The sequence below is a fragment of the Eleutherodactylus coqui genome, chromosome 6 (genome assembly GCF_035609145.1).
Source record: "Eleutherodactylus coqui strain aEleCoq1 chromosome 6, aEleCoq1.hap1, whole genome shotgun sequence".
NCBI lineage: Eukaryota > Metazoa > Chordata > Amphibia > Anura > Eleutherodactylidae > Eleutherodactylus > Eleutherodactylus coqui.
Window position 1 is genome coordinate 7,590,771 of NC_089842.1, and position 6,000 is coordinate 7,596,770.

Sequence of the window (6,000 nt, forward strand, 5' to 3'; positions counted from 1 at the left end):
TCTTCTTTGCTAACAGCATTTTCAACTCTGCAACTTGATTCTGCAAACTTGTAGTTTGATTACGTGCATCTGTAGAAGCTCTTTCTAACTCGCAACACGTCATCTCCAACTCTTGGGTTTTCATTTGCAGTTTTTTACAGTCCTGTTCACACTGCACAGATTGTTCTAATCGTTGGGACAGTTCACTCTTAGCTAGCGCATGAGTTTGCTTAAGGTTCTGGATCTGAGCTTCATATAGCTCTATTTTTTCATCCCTGCTTATCTGTAGCTGGGTCAGCACCTGTTCCTGACGAGCTTCTTGGGCTTTCTTGAAGTCCAGTATACCTCTCAGTACCTCTGCTTGCTTTTCTGCTTTGCTGCAGGTGGCTTTCTCCACCTCCAGCTTTTCTTTGAGCTGTTTTACCTGAACTTCCCATTGAATATTCCTCTTTGCTGAAGGTATCTTCAACTTTTTACAGTCTTGTTCACACTTATGGGTTTGTTCTCCCAACAAAGCCCTGTGATCAGTTTCAGTCTCCGTTATAAGGTGCTCATTCTCTGTAGCTTTGACTGACTCTGTCAGTGCAGCCAACTGCTTTATTTGGAGTTGCGTTTCCTCCAGCTGCACTTGCATAGCCTCCTGTTGCTGCAGCCTCTCTTGTAACAACTGCTTCAATAATTCCTCCATACTTATAGAGGTTGTCTGCCTTTTCACTGGCGTCTTTGAGCTGGGACCTTCACCGCTTGTGCCCGCATCCTCCACCATATGTGACAACACGGGGGTTAAATATCACGCCAAACGGTCACTTTCCTTTCATTTATTCACAAAAACTTTATCCAAAACAAAGATGACTGGGTCTCCAGGGGCAATAATCAATACTTTAAACAATAAAGTCTCTGATAGCTTTAACCCTTCACAGTCCATAGGCAAAGCAAGTGCATCCTCAGCTGAGGCAGCAATACAAGTCCATAGGTTCGCACATACCAGTGGGTATCCAGGGCGCAGCTGGTCTTTAAGCCTTTAGTCTCTTCAGACTCTAGTCCAAGGCAGGTGTTCCCCAGGGATCCTGCTACCTCTCGCAGCGCCTCGTCCACAGCGCCTCTCCGCTCACGAATGGAATCACCATTTAACCGCAGCCTGGATCTCCCAAACACACACCTCTCCTAGGTGTTGAGGTGAGGGGCGTCTCCCTGTCCACCTCTGGGCTTCTTGGCCACACACTGGGCCTGGCAGCCCCAGCTCCACTGAGCTGTCTTCCTGGCTCACTCAGCCCGACACTCTCTGTCACTTTAGCAGGAACCACCCTTTTTATACCATTGACCACTCCTGTGGGTGTTTTCCCTCTTGCTTCAGGCCCCAGACTGATTGTCTGTTGCCCCCTACAGGCCAAGAGAGAGAGAGACCAACAGATCTGCCCTATTCTTGCTACAAGCATATTCATATTCAATTATATATCTATAGCCACACACATTCGAGATTGCCATAATAATGACCCTATGGCTATTTCGTCTCAGGGGGTGGAGATTTTGTGGCCAAATGGATGGAGAGGTGACATCGACAATAAGTTGTTGTGTAAGGAGTCTCAATCGTTTTTTTTCGGATCAGTAGTTGCCACCCTGAAGGATTAAATGAGACGCTCTCCTTTGCCCTTTTATCCCTTAGATACTGGTTATACGACATTCCTGTATTCATCATAGATGTTGCCGTAAGGTAAAAATAAAAAAATAAATCTTGGTATTTGTATAGCGCCAACTTATCACGCAGCGCTTTCAGGTAATTATTACTTAATTACCCCCCACCAAGCTGGGTTCTCATTTTACCGACCTCGGAAAGATGAAAGGCTGAGTCAACCTTGAGCCGGCTACGTCATGCGGCATGTGGGGATCGAACTTGCAACCTTCAGGTCGTAGGCGAGAGCTTACACTCTGCGCCACATGAGGCTCATCAAGGTACAGTTTTTACTTTGTTTAGGTGGCATCTCTCTCTGATTAGGAAATATCCTCTTATTTGTTCTCAGCACTCATGTATTATCATGGCGGCTTGCGGCACCGTATCCTCTGCAGGGACATTTTATAGCAGTTTATTCCCCACTATTAATGCTGATTAATGAGATGGTATCAGCGCCATGTATGTAGTGTCCCAGAACCAGAATCCCTGTTACACCCCAGTGCAAAGTTGTTGTGTGGCTGCATAAAGCATATTTTTAACATGCATAATAATATATATTGTTTGCATCTTCTATTGTGCAGCCCAATATTTGCAAAACCTTGCATAAGCTCAGGCTATGCAGAAATGTAAGGGTTAAATTGTACAGATGAGATGTGATTTTTGTTTATCAAGAAAACCCTCATCAGATTTTCCACAACCCCAAGGAATGTGGGAGGGACCCAACAGCAGGAAGAGTGAGTTGTCTCTTGGAGGGGGAAGGGAGAAGAGTAACATGTGAGCTCAGGACAAAAACCACAGAGAGAGAGGTCCTGGAATCTTAACTTACCCTGCCATTTTTGGGCAATGCTGATTTTTGTGCCAGTCAACGCTATGAAGGGAATTACTGTGTCATGAGCTCTGAGGAAGAGAGTTGAAGCTAGACAAAGGGAATAAGATGTACAAGGAGGCGTACTCTGTTTCTTAACCTCCGGTAGGAACAGTGCCAGTCAGCTGCCATGCTGATGAATCGTCCTCACATGTGTCCTTCCATGTAGTGCTTATGGAACTGAATTGTGAATAACAAGTAGATATTGTAATGCAATTTGAGTGCAACCCCACAGCAGAGGCTAATCTACATTGGACTGTGCATGTTAACCCCTTAACGACCAGCCCATAGTGTTTTTACGTCCTCCCGAAGCGGGCTCTATTCTCTGAGGACGTAAAAACATGCTTCCTGCAGAGAATAGTGCCCCTCGGGCTGTGGACGTGACAGCTCCATGCTGTCGGTGTCCGCAGGTAGCTGACAGCATGGAGCTGTCATCCCGGGCTGTTCGGAGCCCCCCCCCGCATTGCGATCGGCGCTATGCAATGGATAGCGCCGATCGCAAAAAAAGTAAATAAAAGTACATAAAAGTTAAAGATTCAGCTGCTCTGATGGATCGGATCCATCGGAGCAGCTGAAATTACTCACCGAGGTCTGGCACGCTGCTCCCCGCTCTCCTGCCGCTCCGGGGCCCGAAGCCGGTCTTCTGCGCATGCGCGCCAGGCGGCATTACATCAGCCGCATGCGCAGAAGGCCCGGCAGCGCGTGAGATTTAAAATCTCCTGGCTCCCGGCTCCTGTAGGTAGCCGGGAGGCAGGAGATGTCAGCGGGGACTGCAGTGAGCGGTCCCCGGTACCGCGATCGCCGTTATCCAATGGTTAGCGGCGATCGCGAAAAAGTTAAAAAAAAGTTTTTAAAAAGTCAGTTTCACCTCCCCTCATGGATCGGATCCATGAGGGGAGGTGAAAATACTCACCCCCAGTCCTCAGCGGTGTCCCGATGTCCCGGGACCCGAATCCCCGTCTGCGCATGCGCGCCCGATGATTGACATCGGGCGCGTGCACAGACGGGCTCGAGCCCCGGGGAATTTAAAATCCCTCTGCTTCTGGCTGCCATGTGTAGCTAGGAGCAGAGAGATTATACCGGGGACATGATCACTGTCATCCAATGGATGACAGTGATCATGTAAAGTGAGAAAAAAGTGTAAAAAAGTAAAAAAAAAAAGTTTTTAAAAGTTTAAAAAGCGTACGTTTCATCTCCCCTCATGGATCATATCCGTGAGGGAGGATGAAAGTACGTACCTAAGGCCCCCAGATTTATCCGCGGACCTTACCACAGCTTCTGCACACGCGCCCGTCGCCAAAATGGCGGGCGCATGCGCAAAAGCTGTGGATTGCCAGGATAATTTAAATTCTCCCTGCTCCTGGCTACAAAACGTAGCCAAGAGCATGGAGATTTAATGGGGGTCCGCGGTGAGCGGTTCCTGGTCATGTGTTCGCCATTATCCAATAATGGCGATCACGTAAAAGTAAAAAAAAAAATTTGAAGTTTCATCTCCCCTCACTGATGCGATCGGTGAGAGGAGATGAATCTTTTTACCGGAGGCCTGCGTATTTGAATCCCGACGCGATCTTCCTCCGTGGACCTTCCAGGATTCTGCACATGCGATTGCCGGCAAAAAGCCGGACACATGCGCAGGAGTCAGGGAGCCCAGGAAACTTAAAGTCTCCTTGCTCCCAGCGACCAACGGTCACAGAGAGCCTCGTTGAGCGGTCCCCGGTCACGTGATAAAAAGGTAGCGATCTACCTTAGGCCGGTCTCACATGACCGGATAGGAATTACGGATTCCGCATGCGTCTGATCCGTGGTAATACGCAGATCAATCGCATTGGATTACACAATTCCGCTCACATTAGCGGGTCAGAATTGCGTAATCCACTCGCAGAAAAGAGAACGCAGCAGGTTCTATTTTACTGCGGATATCGGCAACATAGAGCCCATTGTGCTCCATGGTCGCGGATATACCCGCAGTCCATACGCAACTACATTGTATACGGGCTGCGGGTACCCGCGTCATCGCTAAGCGATGGTGCGGGAAATACAAACAAAGGTGTACTGTGCATGACCGCCTGTGTGAGTAGGCAGTTATGCGCAGTACATTACGCAGCCGTACGCAGGGTCACAGCCGGGCTCACAGATGGGATCCGCTGTGGGCCTCCACAAGCGGATTCCGCCTGCACCCGCGTGAGCCCGGCGTTATTCAGACTGCTACCTGTGATACGTATTTTACAAGAAGCCCCGGGAACGCTCGCTTTCCTGCAGTTCCAGGAGCACCTTGTTGAGCGCCTTCTGTGTGAGACCGCCGCACCTCATCAAGCTTACGGAGACTCACGGAACGCCACTTTTTACACCCCATACCCGCCACTGAGGTCATGAAATACCCCCAAAAAGCATGAGAGGAGGGGGGGGATACCCGGTTTTATTGCCCCATGGGCCCATTCCAACCAGCCTCCATAATTACCCCTGTCTTCGGAAATACTACACAGTTCACATTTTTACTTTTATCTAAGATTTGTGAACGCCAAAAAGGGCGTGGAGGGGGAGGGGGGGAATTTTTAGGGAGTCAATCTTTATTCTGTACAAATAAGCAATGGGGCCTGGAATTTATTCAGTTGTGCCCTAAAATCCAACAGGTGTTCCGTCCTTTATAGGCCTTGCCATGCGTCCTGTAAGTAGATTAGGGCCACAATGGGTATGTTTCTGAACTCGGGACAAATGGGGGTCTCCATTTTGGGGTGAACATCTTCATTCCTATGTGCACTGTACAAAAAAACTGTTTTTAAATTGAAAAAATTGCCAAAAAAATTGAAAATCGTAACTTTTTCCTTCTGCTTTGCTTAGATTCATTCAAATACTGTGGGGTCAAAATACGCAGTACACCCCTAGATGAATTCGTTAAGGGGTCTAGTTTTCAAAATGGGGTCATTTGAGGGGGTTCTTTATAGTTTTGGCCGCTCAATGGCTCTATAAGTGGGCAATGGGGCCTGAAATTTATTCAGTGGTACCCTGAAATCCAACGGGTATTCCTTTCATTGTAGGCCTAGCCATGGGTCCTGTAAGTCTATTAGGGCCACAATGGGTATGTTTCTGAACACGGGACAAACAGGGGTATCCATTTTGGGGTGAAAGCCTTCATTTATATGTGTGCTGTACAAAAAAAACTGTTTTTAAATTGACACAATAGCCCAAAAAATGAAAATCCTATTTTTTTCCTTTTGCTTTGCTTGAATTTATTCAAAAACTGTGGGGTCAAAATATGCAGTACATCCCTAGATAAATTCGTTAAGGGGTCTAGTTTTCAAAATGGGGTCATTTGTGGGGGTTCTATATGGTTTTAGGCGCTCAAGAACTCTACAAGTGGGCAATGGGGCCTAAAAGGACTTCAAGCAAAATCTATGTTCTGAAAGCCACCGATTACTCCTTTTATTTTGGGCCCCGTTATGCATGCGAACATAAGATTAGGGCCACAATGGGTATATTTCTGAAAACA